Consider the following 16509-nt stretch of genomic DNA (forward strand, 5'->3'; position numbering starts at 1 on the left):
TCTATACCTTTAGTTTTACTTCCTAAAATCCATACCAGTGTAGATACACTTAATGAAATAGTCCTTGTTGCTAAAATGAAGCAGAAACTTGGATATAATTGAATACTTTAGGAAATACTAGAAAAAGGTTTACTGGTATAATAATATGGATTGAATGTTTCCCCTTACAACTTATAACAAAATCATGCAAACATTGTGCTATGAAATCTAATGGAAAGACTTCTAGGCTGAAATGAATCTATAAATCATGCATATTCATACAATATATAAAATGTTACAGTACAATTATAATAAATGAATTCGAAATACATGTATCAATATAGATAAATATCAAAAATATGATAAGAGCAATTAAAAGCAAGTTGCAAAATGGTACTTACTAATCAATCTACGTAAGTATTTGCAATCTCAGAACAGTGCTGTATACTGTGTAACAAGAGCGAATACATATGAATTAGAAGTATAGAAGAATACGTGGAAATGATTAAAACTCAATTCACAAATGGTTACCTCAGGGAAGAGAAGAAGACATATGAGAAAATTAAGGAGTATAGGGGAGTATGTATTTCAACTGTATCTGAAATATTTATTCTTCCAAACAAAAAGAAAAATATAGCCCAAACTTGCAAAGGGTTAGGATGAAAAGATACCGGGTGATAGTTTCATGAATATTTGTTATGCTAATTTTTGTACCTTGGTATTTTTTCAGCATTTTTTTTAAAAATCACTAAAATAATCATCCAAAGCACTAAATTCTAATGTTGATGTTAATGTTCCGATTTGATCTGAAACACATTCCTTACTTTATTTGTTCTCAGTAAAATGAAAATGTTAATATTTGTCCTTCCTCACTTTACACAGATGGTAATTGGTTACAGCAACAATAACTATAAAGCACATCAAGTTCTCTGTAGAAATAAAACACTTAAATCAAGAAGAAAAATCTTTCTTCCCTCTCGTAAAGAACCACTAATTTACAGGAGCAAGAAAAAAATCAACTGAAGGTCATATGACTTAAAAGTGATGCAGTTCATCTTCTTTTGTTGCTCTCTTATTAAACAGAGTAAAACAAACATTCTATTTGTTGCACTTTTTTAGATTAACAAGAAACATTAAATGGTATCCAATAAATACAAACTAAACTTCCATTTTGTATTATTTTTAGATAAAAGAAAAAGAGCAAGGAGAGAGAAGGAGGTGATAAAATAGAAGAGGGGAAAAGGGGTAAGTAGAGTAACAGGGACAAAAGGACACATATAGAAGAAAAGTGAGTCATTGGTCCTAAAGAGAAACATGCAGAGAAGGATCATCCATGCACATACAAAGCAGCACCTACAAATAAAATAAGCACTGAGAAAACATGCAAGAGGCCCTTAGTTATGAAAGAGAGGAAACTGGAATCACAATACACATCCGGACTCGTTTGCAGCCTCCACGCGCTTTATATAAAAACCTCTCCCTTCCTGAGTTCCAGCGGAAAATGGTGATGTAAGGGGCACCTGGGTGGCTCAGTCGTTAAGTGTCTGCCTTCGGCTCAGGTCATGATCCCAGGGTCCTGGGATCGAGCCCTGCATCGGGCTCCCTGCTCCACGGGAAGCCTGCTTCTCCCTCTCCCGCTCCCCCTGCTTGTGTTCCCTCTCTTGCTGTCTCTTTCTTTGTCGAATAAATAAATAAAATCTTTAAAAAAAGAAAAGAAAATGGTGATGTAAGAAGACTCTCAGTTCACCTCCACAGAATACACCAAATTACACCTATTAATAGAACAATCCTTCCTGAAGAACTGAGGGCCGACTGATCAGCTACTGAACAACCGAAGATGGAAAGAATGGCAAGAGGAGAGCAAGACAGATGGAGACATCCTACAGTTTAAAAGAGTGATAAGCATATACAACCACAGCTCCAGCCAGCCAGCAAAAGTCACCAAGCATACATAATGCTCATAGGGGACATCAAACAAAAGACCATTCCTTCAACTTTTGGAGAAGTAGCCATTTCTTCTAAACCATAGAAACAAACACAGAAAGTCAAGCAAAGTGGGAATATGGGGGAATATGCTCCAAAAGAAAGAACAAGAAAAAAATGTCAGAAAAAGAACTAAATGAAACAGAGATAAGCAATACACCTGCTAAAAATTTTAAAGTAATGATCATAAAGATACAGGTACGGAAGAATAGGAGAACTCAGTGAGATCTTCAATAAAGAGAGAGAAAATATTAAAAAGAATCAGAGTTGAAGAATATAATAACAGAAATAAAAAAATACACTAGAGGAAATCAACAGTAGATTAGAGGTTGCATAAGAATATATCAGTGATTGGGAAGACAGAGCAATGGGAAGCACACAAGCTGAACAGCAAAAAGGGAAGATTTTTTTTTTTTTAATGAGGACAGATTAAGAGATCTTTCAGACAACATCAAGCAAATAAACATTCACATTATGAGGGTCCTAGAAGAAGAGAGAGAAAAGGTGTAGAAAACTTGTGAAGAAATGATAACTGAAAACTTTCCTAACCTGGGGAGAGAAATAGACATCTAAGTCCAAGAAGCACAGAGAGTTCCAAACAATATGAACCCAAAGAAGTCCAGACCACAGCACATAATAATTAAAATGTCAAAGTTTAAAAATTAAGAGAGAATCTTAAAAGCAGCAAGAAATAAAAAGTTTCCTATAAAATATAAACATAAAATATAAATATAAAAGTTTCCCTGTAAAACTATAGGCTGACTTTTCAGCAGAAACTTTGCAAGCCAGATGGGAGTGCCATAATATATATATTCAGAGGGCTGGAAGGAAGAAACCTACAACCAAGAATATTCTACCCAGCAAGGTTATCATTCAGAGTTGAAGGAGAGATAAAGTGTTTCCCAGACCCCAGGTAAAGGAGTTTATATGAACCAATAAACCAGAATTACAAGAAATGTTAAAGAGATTTCTTTAAGTGGAAAGGCAATGGCCATAATTTCACATAAGAAAAATATGAATAAAAAGTTGTGAAATATGACAATATATACAAAAGATGTGGAGAAGGAAGCAAAAAGGGAAGAGAAAGAGAAAAAGAAAAAGGTTTTTTCTGTTCCTTTTTTTTTAAGAATGTATTTGAACTGAAATGACCCTCAAATTAATATGGACCGTTATTTACTTAAGATATTATACAAGAACCTCATGGTAACCACAAACCCCAAACCTATGAGAGATACACAAAAAAGAAAGAGAAAGAAAGCCAAAAAACAAACAAAACAAAACCATTACAGCTACTCATCAATTATAAAGAGAGCAAGCGAAGAAAAGAGGAACAAAGAAGAACTACAAAAGCAACCAGAAAACAAATTTTTAAAATGGCAATAAGTATATACCTATCAATAATTACTTTAAATATAAATGGCCTAAACGCTCCAATCAAAAGACATAGATTGGCAGAATGGATAAAAATCATAAGACCCATCTATCTATATGCTGCCTATAAAAGAGTCACCTCAGACCGAAAGATGCCTACAGACTGAAAGTGAAGGGATGGAAAAACACTGACCATGCAAATGGAAATGGAAAAAAAGCCAGAGTAACAATACTACACCAGATAAAATAGACTTTAAAACAAAGAGTGTAACAAGACACAAAGAAGGGCATTACATAATGCTAAAGGGATCAATCCAACAAGAGGATATAACTATTGTAAATATCTACATACCCAATGCTGGAGCACCTAAATACATAAAGCAAATATTAGGGGACATAAATGGAGAAATTCATGGTAATACAATAAGAGTAGGGGACTTTAACACTCCACTTACATCAATGGATAGACCGCCCAGACAGAAAATCAATAAGGAAACAATGGCTTTGAAAAACACTTTAGTCCAGATAGACTTTATAGATATATACAGAACATTCCATCAAAAAATAAGAGAATACATGTTCTTTTCAAGTGCACATAGAACATTCTCCATAATAGATCACACATTAGTCCATAAAACAAGCTTCAATAAATTAAGAAGATTGAAATCATAACATGCATGTTTTTGTTGAGTGCGTAACCTGTCTGTTTTTATTGACAACTATCTGGATTCCCCATTTCTGTTTTCTGTTCACCTTTTCTAACTTAATAACACTATCTTGGTCTCTTATCATAGATGATCTGTTTATCTGGAAAACGTTGCTACACTATCTGAATGCTAGACATGCTTGCTGAACTGATTATTACCTTGGCATCTTCAGCTGAGGTATTCCCTGAGTTTGTAGGTAAGTCTGATTCTGGGCTCTGGTATCCCCATCCATGGCCAGATATATCCTGAGATAAGAGGAAATACACCCACATCTCTCTAAAGTAGCAACCCGGGACCTCTACCTAGGGTGACCATTCATCATGATTTGTCTAAGACTGCCCAGGGTATTTATGAACACTGCTCTCTCATTCCCAGCCACTTGGAGATAGCCTCCTTGCCACTACGAGCCATGTGGTCCCCACTTGATAACATTCATATTCGTCCCCCAGGTGTTATCTCCCAGTGGCCCCAAGGCTGCAAATACCAACTCTCCAAAGTATTGCTGTACTCTCCAGATTCCTCAGTATGCCCATGACACATTTTGAGCAAACAAATTCGGAAACAATGACCCTTTTTATTCTACTTTTTCCAACAAATGTTTATTGTTGATTAGCACTGTGCTGGTCACTAGGGCTACAGTGGTTTGTGAAGATGGACAGAGTAACTGCTTCCAAAGAGCTGAGAGTTTAGTGAGAAGAATATCTAACATTTACTGACAGTATTCCAGAAATTATGCTAAATATGTTATCTGTGTTTGCTCCTTCATCGTTACAAGACAAGGAGATAGGCATTTGTATTGTCACTACTTTATAATGTGTTGTAGTATAATGAATAATGACCACTCAAAAATTTTAGGTCCTAATTGCAGGAACCTGCAAATGTTACCTTATAAAGGAAAAGACTCTTTGCAGATGTGATTAAGTCAAGGTTCTTGACATGGGGAGATTATCCTAGATTATCTACATGTGTTCTAAATCCAATCATAAGTTATTACTGTAAGAAAGAGGCAGAGGGAGATTTCACACAAGAGAGACAGAGACAGAGAAGGAAAGGAATGTAAAGACAGGCAGAGCTTGAAATGATGCAACCACAAACCAAGGAATTCTGGAAAATACCAGTAACCATTAGAAGCTAAAAGAGGCAAAAGAACAAATTCTCCCCAAGAGCCTAAGAAGCATGGCCACACCAACCCCTTAATTTTGAAATTCTGGCCTCCAGAACTGTGGGACAGTAAAATTCTGTTTGCCAGGTTTGTAATAATTTGCTATGGCAACCACAGAAAAATAATACAGCTGGGAAACTGAGGCTTAGTGAACTAATTTTTCTAAGGTCACATTTTCCAGAAATTTATAGGGCTGGGATTAGAACTCAAGAAAATGTCTCCAGAACTCTCTCTTGGCTACTAGGGTAAAGCACTCACTCTATCAATTTATCTTCTGGGCAGCAGCAAACCCATGATGTCTGTGTCCCAGAATCTCAAAAAATGTTTTATACAAAGAGCTTATTCAGGCAGCCTTTCTTCCTACAGTTAGGTAGAAATCACGGGGGCTGGGCTGATATATGGGAACAATCCCTTCCATACTCTCCATGCTTCTTCTCTTCCACTGGCTCTGTGTCTTTCCGTGTCTGTCCCCTCTCCTTCCACCAAAAGAAAATCCTCATGAGAGTAGACTCTTGCAAATCAACTTCTAGTGGGCCCACCAACAGTTCAATAATTAAGTAAAAGAATGAGTTCAAACAGTAATGCCTTAGATTTATATTACCTGTCAAAAATGTATCTTCAGATAATAAATAAACTCCCTAGATAGATAAATATTAGATAAAGAAGGAAAATAGAAAACCAGTCATAGGAACATTCTCAAAGTAAACTAAGCTACTCTCTGGATTCTTTCCTTAATATTGTATTTTATGTGTTTCTGTATGTCCAATATATTCAAGATCTCACTTGTGATACAATTATGCCGCTGCCTCCATCTATACTTTCCAATTTAGTCAACTGACCATTTCTTCAAAGAACATCACTGAAATATGCATTATGCAGAATATTTTTGAGGAAACTTTGCACAACTGAGAATCACTTTTTTTTATTGCTGTTAACAGAGAACTGATATGAAGTGTCTCCCTAGAGTAACAGATTCAATTTTGTGAAACATTAGGAAAACCAGAAATAGTTCAATGTTTCTGAATATGGAGGAAAGGGCTTCATTCTACATTATCTTGGGCTCTGAGCTCAACAGACATATCTGATTGCCTCTGAATGTAATGTTGCAGCACACAGAGATATTTTTTGATTTCAAACATCATTTATAACTTCTATAGCCATTCTATAAAACCAATACACACCATTCTTCCAAACCAAAGAAGCACTATCCTGATTTTGTTATTCTCCTGGTCGCTGGGCCTTCCATTCAAACATAAATAGCTCACATTTCTTTCTATAAAGAGTGCCAACAGGTTTTCAAAACACCATCATGCAATTTTTTCTCAGCCTGCACTCTCCTCTCATTGCTTCTTTATTTCCTTTCTCCTTCCACCTTTAATTACAGGTGTTTCCTCAGGTTTAACTCCTGGCCCTTTCCTCTTCCTATATAGACAGTTGTCTTTCTTGCAACCATGGTGACACCTGTGGTTTCAAATGTCACCTGTACTCAAAATTCTCTCCTATATCTGATTTAAAAAAAGAAAAAATTTAAAATAAATAGAACTCAAGCTATCTCAAACATGGTCGTGCTTAAAAGGAAACAATAGTGGCACTGGCCCCATTGAAGTCAAGAACAAGGTAAACACAGTGAATAATTCCACTGTCATTTTTACACTGTTCTGGAGGAACTAGCCCACACAATTAGGCAAGACAAACAAATGAGATGCATAAAAATTATAAAGGGGAAGCTAGAATTATCTCTCCTCCAGGTGCCATGAATCCGCAGGACCATCATGTTTCACTACCCCAGGGACAATCACCACTACTGCAGTCTGGTTGTGCAGTGTAGAAAACTGGCATGACTGCACACCTGGAAAACCAAGAGAATCTACTGAAAAACTATTATAAAAGTAAGACCATTTAGTAAGGTGGCTATAAAAATATACAGAAAACAATAGCTTTCATGTATAAAACATCAGTAGTTAAAATATGTAATGGTAGAAAAGAATAGCAACAAAAACTATTAAAGACAGGAATAAACCTAACATGGAAAGGGTAACATAAGACTCTGGTTTCCAGTCCAGCATATAAGGAGCTCAAAGTTGTCACTCGGCCCTAACAAGTAAAAAGCTGAACAAACTGAAATTCAGCAACTCTTCTTAGATCTGTCAGAGAAATAAGGTAACAAGAGCAAATCACTACATTCCCCCCAACCCCCACCGGCAAATGGAAGAGATACACAGGAGAATATAGAGAATTACAATTTACCAGAGCAGAAAACCAGGAGAAGAAACTTCCCCAGAACAGAGTATCAAGGTAGGAAAACCCAAACTGTAACTGACAAAATGCAGGAAGCTCAGTGTACAAAAGTCTGAGAGTTAAAAACTCTAGGGGGCTCAACTCATATGGGGGACCCCACAGTTTTGTGGGGTCTACCTCCAGGAGCCCTGCCAGGTTCTCACAGTAAAAATCAGACAAAATATACCTTCCAGAGAGGGGAAAGGAAAAGTAATAATTTTTTATACACCAGAGAATTCCGTTATTCTGAACAAAATCTGCCCTCAAGAGAAGCTATTTTACCAGACCCTAACCTACTGGGGTTTTGTCAGAGCCCAAGTGACCTAACTCTTAGAACTAATAAATGAATTCAATAAAGCTGTAGGATACAAAATCAATATGCAAATTTTTTATGCTATATATGCAATATTTTTAGGTACTAATAATGAACTATCAGGAAGAGAAATTAAGAAAACATTTCCATTTGCAACTGCACCAAAAAGAACAAAATACTTAACAATAAACTTAACCCAGGAGGTGAAAGACTTATACAATGAAAATTCAAAGACACTGATGAAAGAAACTGAAGAAGACACAAATAAATGGAAATACACTTCATGATCATGAATTGGAAGAATTCATATTAAAATATCCATACTATCCAAAGCCACCCACTGAGTCACCCCAAACCCTATCAAAATTCCAATGGCATTTTCCACAGAAATAGAATAAACAATCCTAAAATTTGAATGGAATCATACAAGAACCAGAAGAGATACAGGAATCTTGAGAAAGAAGAACAATGTTGGAGGCAATTATGTTTTCTGATTTCCAACTATATTACAAAGCTATAGTAATTACAACAGTATGGAAATGGTATTTAAAAAGACACACAGATCAATGTAACAGAATAGAGAGTCCAGAAATAAACAACACATACATGATCAATTAATTTACAACAAAGGAGCTAAGAATATACAGTGGGGAAAGGACAGTCTCTCCAATAAATGGTACCAGGAAAACTGGACAGCCACATGCATCTTACATGCATGCGATGCAGTCCATCATCTTACACTGTACACAAAAATCAACTCAAAATGGATTAAAGATTTGAATGTAAGATCTGAAACCATAAAACTCCTAAAAGAAAATGTAGAGCTAACCTATAATCCAGTGATTCCACTTCTGGGTACATATACAAAGGAAATGAAAATAGGACCTTGAATAGATATCTATACTCCCCATGCTTATTGCAGCACTATTCACAATAGCCAAGATATGGAAGCAAGCTGTGTCTGTCAATGGGTGAATGGATAAACAAGATGTGGTATATATGGGCAATGGAATATTATTGAGCTATGAGAAAGAAGGAAATTCTGCCATTTGCAACAACATGGATGGACCCTGAGAACTAAGTGAAATAAGTCAAACAGAGAAAGACAAATACTATATGATATCACTTACATGTAGAATCTAAAAAAGCCAAACTCATAGAAACAGAAACAAAGAAGTGGTTACCAGGGACTGGGAGTGAGGTGGGGGAAATAGAGAGATGTTGTTCAAAGGATAGAACAGCTTCCAGTTATGAGTAAGTTGTGGAGATCTACTGTACACCATGGCAATTACAGTTAATAAGACTATATTATATACTTGAAAGTTGCTAAGAGGGTAGATATTAAAAGTTCTCACCACACACATACAAAAAAAAAATGGTAACTATGGACAGAGATGTTAGCTAACACAATGGTAGTTGCCATTTTACAGTATTTAAATGTATCAAATCAACACCTTGTACAAGTTAAATAACATTAAATATGAATTATATCTCAGTAAAGCTGACCGGGGGGTGGGAGAGATGCTCTCACATTAGGCAACTTGCAGAAAATTTGCAGATACGATCTTTGCCCGTTTTGTTTTCTCCACCTGTCATGCTCATAATGAAAAGCTTACATCAAAAGTTCAAATCTCTTATATTTCAATGCCTTCCAAAAATAAAAACATGGGAGTGATGGGGGACAGCAAAAATTTAATGTGCATGTACCCTGACATTGTTTATTGGCTATTCCGATTTTATATTTGCAGGAGGGGTAAAATTGCTTAATAGCAAATACACAAGAGTATGTCTAGAAAATTAGTGTTTCCCAAAACAATATTAGGAATCTCTCTAGCTTCCTTGTACAATCAGAGATAGAATAATACCATTAGCTAGTTTATCTACTCCTGAAGAGACCGATAGCTTTATCTGGTCTATGTAGTTCAGAAAGAGGAAGTCCAGTGGCTCCCTTTTTTCTAATATTACATGTGAATTACAAGAACAATTGTAAAAGGAGAATACTCCAAGGAAGGAAAAAGATCAAATGGTTAATAAAAATTCATTTGATAAGATACCATTCACAGGTAATAATGTTCATTTCTAAGAAATTTAACATCCTCTTGAGATGACAATTATTTTCTCAACATGAAGGAGAAAAAGAGAAAGGTAAAAAGAGAGAGAAATTCTGTATCAAAATGTATGAGTAAATTAGATCTTTCAAGATTTGAAATGTAATTTGTGTTTTCATATCAGATAAACTTTGCTGATCTAGTGAGTCACTACATAATTCAATCTGTAGGGATTGTGTAACATTTTTTTCTCAGTAGACCAGTTGTACTTTAAGAACACTTCTAACCAATTCAAAATTTTAGTCTGCTGGTTTAGTGTTTTTAGTAGCTGGTATTCATAAACATAATAGCCAAACATGATTGAAGGTGAGTGACAAAACTATTTTGATGACTTGTAGCAACAAATACCAATAGTAGACCATATTTGAAGTTTGAAAGTAGTACTTATACGAGACAAGTGATTTGGACTTTACTGAAATGCAAAGATAGAGGAAATTTATTTTTTCTTGAATAAGATGATTTCATACTTGTAAAAGGAAAAACTTTCCTGGACACTCTCCTCATTAATTAAACTAATTTTACAGGGTGATGGTTCTTCAGACTTGAATAGGAAGGGAAAGTCACAGCCTATTTTCTCATTTTGACAAACTCTTTTCCCACACATTACTTATTTCTGAAATCAGAATGTGATTTGCAGTGACGTGTAAATTAATTGAGTGTATCTTTTACCCATGGTCCCCCTCCCTTGAAAAAGAGCTCCTATCAATTTGCTGATCACCATGGAATGAAAAGGGACTTAAAATCCAAGAATATAGATGAACCTATTTGTAACCAAAAGGAACAAAGGTAGTTGATTTAGAAGAAGAATAAGCAGACAGAAAACAGTGGTAATGTCATTTCTAGCCCAAAGTGAGTTGTGCCTCAAGACACTGTCAGTCAGAATGGCACCTGCTCTTCTTCCTCTTCCTCCTCTCCGTTCTGCTCCTCTCCCACCATATCATCTGCATCATCATCAGCCCTACCATTAACTGAACAACCACTTGTAGCAGGCACTGTCCTGGTAACATCTTACCTTTACATGAGTGATTTAAAGCTATGTGTCCTCAATCCCAGCTGCAACCTGGAATTTCAAGAGCTATAAAAAATATAGCCATCCAGACCCATTACAGACCAACTATTTCCGAATCTGTTAGGGTGAGGCGTGGACATCCATATTCTTTACATCTCTCCAAGTGATTCTGATGCACAGTAAGTACATGTTTTTCTATACTGCTGCCAACCAGCAGCAAGCTCTTGGAACAGAAGCTACACTGACTCACATCATATTCTTTCCAATCAAAAGAGATAACACTTCCCAAAATTTATAAAGCACAAGGGAAAAATAGCCTAATAAAAGGCACCACTTCCCTGATGTGTTTAAAAGAGAAGAAATGACCATAGAATTAATAGGTTTGAAATGAATTCTTCTAAGAACCAGAATAACATTAATAACTACTAGGACCTCCAGCACTCAACCCTGGACTCTAACTTTCAGTATATTTGGCATTTGACATAATTAGTGTCAAATTTTTAGTCACATCTAGCAGATAAAAGACACTGGTAGCTAATTGCCACAGTAAAACCAAGTAACTATTTGGAACTCTTAAGTTCCATTCTCGATGACTCCAACTACTCCTGGAAATACCCCCCCTTTACCATGAAACTCCTTTTAAAAAGAAGTGTCATCTTTTATTAGTATCCCTGCTCACCAACAGTGGCTCCTTGGCAGTGTGTGCCCCATAGAGTAACTTTCATCTATTTCCTACAGCAATAACCCTTTCCCAGAGAGACAAGCTAATAATTTCAGCTGCCCTGAAATCAAATTCTCTTCTGCTAAAGTGGCTTCTCAGGAACACCAAAAAATCCCCAGATTCAAAAAGAGTGTACTCTGTTTTCTCCTTTCTCTCACTTTGGAATATACTGACTTCCACATAGCTTGTGAGAGACCCTAGGGAGCACTCTGCTGGCATTCTGTTAGAAAATGGAGAGAGGAAACATATTTTCTTATTCTGATTATTTGCAGAGTAATGCAGTTTTAACAACATGTTCACTGGCAACACAGAACCTTTAGGCAAAGGCTTTTACCCCATGTACAAAGCATGTGGTGGTGTCATCATGCATTCATTGAAGAGCTGTCCCCACAGACACCATATGTCTATTAAGCACCAGCCACGTGCTTGATCCCGCATGCAGATGCGGAACAGACACATTCTGTCCTCAATAGCTGCTACTCCATTCTCTTGTGATCAACACTTTTAATTTTCTTAGGGTAGAACTGTGGACATGCTTAGAATACTTCTGTCTATAGGTCCACAATGGGAGAAGAGGTGCTGGTATACCGTGGGTTGTCTTCCTCTGGAGCTGCATTTCATTGCTAATCAGAACAATAACAAATTCAACAAGCCATGATATACAGATAATGGTATAGCTTCTCCTTCCACAATTTACTGAATACAAACCTTGCTCACTTACTTCCATCATTTTATCCGTGACTAGTTAGAGAAATATTTCAAATGATGGTTTAAAGACAAATGTGTTGGAGAAATAAGGTTTAAATATTTACTTCTAATTATACTAGTGTCTGTGTTTCCAGCAATCAGTCATTAATCAAGAAGATACTCCGCAATTTCTAGGTCAAAACACGGTACATGAAGAAAACCAAACAGTTCTCAGCCATGGTCCTCTTCAAGGAACTTACGAGAGAGTAAAAGAGACTTCTACCCTGAAAGTAATTTTTTTAGAAATAGTTTGTATGGAAAACAGATGAAAAAGCTTAGCACCTGGTGAAGTTCTTCATAGGTCTGAGTCCTTTTTCATTACTATTAAAATAAGTTAAAATGTCTGGTGACACATAAAACACCTGAAACAAAAGAAGAGAATAATGTGTGTTAGTACAATGTCTGTTACCATAATGCAAATTAGCTTATATGGGATTGATAAATGAAAGAATGATATCAGGATAGCATTAAAGTTGCACTGATTTATACATGTCTTTTTCTTTTTTAGCCCATTAATGATCTGTGCCAGCAAGTACTCGTAGATGAATTCACACAACACTAACAAAGCAGAGTAAAAGGAGTAAAAGCAAGGTGCTGGGCACGTGCCCCAGGTCCTTCCTCTTGACTCAGTAGTCAAGTACTTTGTCTTAGAAGACCTTGTTGTAGATTCTTCCAGATCTTGTACATTTTGTTCTTGTCTCTCTAACTCAGCAGCCTTGACCTTGCCTCATATCTTCTCCTACTCCCCCTCCATCAGAGTACCTTTTGTTTGGTTTGGTTTTTACGTAAAATCCTACATTTACTGCAGCATTTCTCATTTTTCAGAAATGCAACGTGTCTTTTGAAACTATACTGAAAGTTATAGTAAGATTATTCTTGTTCTCGTTAGTGCTGTGGTCACAAAGTTGCATAGGTTTCTAATGATCTGCCCCAAACCCATTTTCCTTTTTAGGGCACGATTGTGCAGAATATGAGGTCTTCCAGGAACAGATATACAGGCCAAATGGGAACTCAAGGGAGGCAAATCGCTGGGTATTGGAAGAGGATCAGCGATGGTGTCATGGGTACACAGCCTGATTTAGACACCAAAGGAAGCGTAAGACTCAATTAAGCAGAGAAGAGGCAAGAGATGGGAAGAGCAGCAACAGCAAAGAGGAAAAAGCCATCAATGTAAACCATGTGTGTAGAAATATGAGTAACATTAGGTCAAAGAGGAGAAAAGTATTCTAAATTAGCATTGCCCAGAATATAAAGATTATAAAGACCTAAGATCTTCAAGTTTCTTCTTTAAAGAGTGAAGAGCCATTGGAGAGTTTGGGGGCAGGTGGGGGCTAGGGGAATGCCAAAGCAATTCTCCTTTGGTGCAGCAAGAGCTCTTGAACACATTCTCGTCTATCCCCATCCTTTCATGTTCAAAAACTGAGGTCCGGGTAGATGACTTATCTGTTCACATTCACATTTATTCACTACCAGTATCTCCTGGTTCCCAGGCCAAAGTTCTTAGGACTATACCCTTGTAGCACTCAAGGCATTTAAAAAATAATATGATGGATACCGCAATAGTCAGTAGTCCATGACCTTGCTGGGTCTATGAGGTAGTAAAAGAAATAGAAGGTCAGGGCGCCTGGGTGGCTCAGTAGTTAAGCGTCTGCCTTCGGCTCAGGTTATGATCCCAGGGTCCTGGGATCGAGCCCGGCATCGGGCTCCCCCCTCAGCAGGAAGCCTGCTTCTCCCTCTCCCACACCCCCTGCTTGTGTTCCTGCTCTCACTATCTCTGTCAAATAAATAAATAAAATAAAATAAAAAGAAAGAAAGAAAGAAATAGAAGGAAAGGAATTTTTTTTGTGCAACTCCATGAAGAAAGGATCTGTATTTAGGCACAATGAATGACTAATGCAGGATCAGTGTTTGCTGAAATAGTAACTTTATATATGTTATTCAGTATATAACAAAGTACCAGAGGTAATTCATATCTCTCTTTTGTGATATAACCATTAAAGTAGTACTTGGTAATACTTAGTAGGCATTTGCAGAGTTAAAATGCAAACAGTATGTGTGGTTCATCTCTGAAAATAAGATTGGAAAAAGGAGCAGGAAAGGCTAAGTCATGCAGAGGATAGTGGAATTATTCCATGAAGCTGGACCATGATAGAGTTCCACTCTGTTTTTCCCAGGAAGGGAGTTGCCAAGCAAGAAAATCCTTTCCTCCCCATGAACTGGCAAGCTAGGAAGAGGGTCAGTGAAGACTCCCCAGGTGTTCAAGGAAGCCGATCCTTCACTGTCACATGTAGCATTTCAGAGCAATCAGACCCATTTGGATTTAGAGCTTTAACGGAAGATGCCACCTGATGCAATGATCTAGTGCCTTAGGGAGACCTCACCAGAGTGGCATTTCCTTGGTGCAGTCTGGATTTTAAAGTCTAAAATTATTATTTTGTCAATATATCCAAAGTTCTTCATTCTTTAAGGAACTAATACTCTTCTCTCTTGTTAACCAGACTCATAAAACCCTGCTTCAATCACCAAGAGGCCAATGAGAGAAATTGGACCACAATATCCAGGGTCACTCATCAATGCATACATTCTCTTTGATAATCCATTTAGGAAGTCAAACATAATCCGAAAATCATGAGGTGTGCATGGAGACAGAGGAAGGAGAACTATGCAAATGACCTTAAAGCTCATGGGTCAATGACAGCCTCAGGCACCCACATGCACATCAACAGAGATCTGCCATGTGGGAGAGAATGCTCTCGTTCACTGGTGAGGGCTGAAGCGAACTGTTTTAAATTTTTTTTCACAAACTATTCCATAAACAACAACAAAACTCTGAGTTAGATTTTTGAGCAATTATAAGCAACTATGTAGGAGGTGCAATTAGAATCTTAACATGATAAGTGGGTTAAAAATACTCAAAGCAAAATTTTACTTGGCTGAAAGTTCATGTTTGTTAAAACTATTCTATGAACTCTTTCCAAGTAATTTCAGATTAATATGATAACAGCTGCTAATTAGACTATGAAGGAAATGAGTGAATTAATTGCAGTTATCTTGGAAAAACAGTCTTCCAGAAGATTGTGGTGGGAGCGGGACTTGCTTAAAATTGCTATTTCAGTAATAGTTTAGAGAGTAATATAGTAAAATCTAATGGGAAGTCTGGAGAGGGAGAAACACACAACATTATTAGAGAAAAAGCAGACTCTGTAATACTGCTTATAAACATGATTTACAAAAGAACATTAGATTAAAATACAAAAACAGATACTTCATTCAGTTGGATTTATTTAAAGTGTACTATTAAAATTAATGGCACAAATATGTACATCCAGTTAAAAACCATACATAGCCTCTGCAAAATCTCATAATGTGATGTTTGACCAGATGTTTTTATCATTTCTCTAAGCTTGACTTGGACCTTTTAGGTGTTTTCAAAGTTTTCATCTGTCTAATTAAAACACACTTCCACTTAAACTATTCTGATGTAATGATAAAAATATCAATAGAGAGGCTCCTGGGTAGCTCAGTCGGTTAAGGGGCTGACTTTTGGTTTCTGCTCAGGTTGTGAATTCAGGGTCCTGAGACTGAGGCCTGTGTAGGGCTCTGCATTCAGTGCAGAGTCTGCTTAACAACTCTCTCTCCCTCTCCCTCTCCCTCTCCCTCTCCCTCTCCCTCTGCCCTTCGCCCTCAGCCTCAGATGAATAAATAAATCTTTAAAAAAAAATCAATTTAAGGTAATGAGCTCTGCTGTCTGCTAATGAGGTCAGGATACCCACTCTGCCAGAAACTTCAAGATCTCTGGAGGAATTTTCTGTAAACAAAGGAGTTAATGGGATGATTTAGCAAAGTGCCTAATTTCGTTGCTGTTTCCAAGAGTTTTGGATTTTCCTTGTGGCTCTGACCTTAGAATCGGCCCATTCCCTTATAGATCCTTTTATTCATCTTCACAGTGACTCTTTATCACAGCAATATTACTGTCGGGCTGGTCTTCCTGAGTCCAGGAAAAATGGCTGTATTGCAGGGATGAGTAGATACGTGGGTACAACATATACATGAGGGAAAATAAAATCACAGAGGAAAATCCAAATCTAGCTTTGCCCCTCTCTCAAGTAGAAAGAATTCTGACTGTCAGATT

The 16509-nt window shown here is 36.9% G+C and overlaps 1 long non-coding RNA gene across 3 annotated transcripts in view; it reads right to left on the reverse strand.

Moving 5' to 3' along the window:
• LOC141374892 (uncharacterized) overlaps positions 1–16509 on the reverse strand; it is a 175463-nt gene that overhangs the window by 34610 nt on the left and 124344 nt on the right. For 2 of the 3 annotated variants that reach the window (XR_012382067.1, XR_012382066.1), the window contains one exon: positions 12660–12739. This is a non-coding gene — a long non-coding RNA (uncharacterized lncRNA). Of the gene's footprint in view, positions 1–12151; positions 12254–12659; positions 12740–16509 lie in introns of those variants that run through there. The other variant, XR_012382065.1, reaches the window with a different exon arrangement.

This window comes from Callorhinus ursinus, unplaced genomic scaffold (genome assembly GCF_003265705.2).
Source record: "Callorhinus ursinus isolate GAN/ISIS: 27379988/994484 unplaced genomic scaffold, GSC_fseal_2.0 scaffold23, whole genome shotgun sequence".
Lineage (NCBI taxonomy): Eukaryota > Metazoa > Chordata > Mammalia > Carnivora > Otariidae > Callorhinus > Callorhinus ursinus.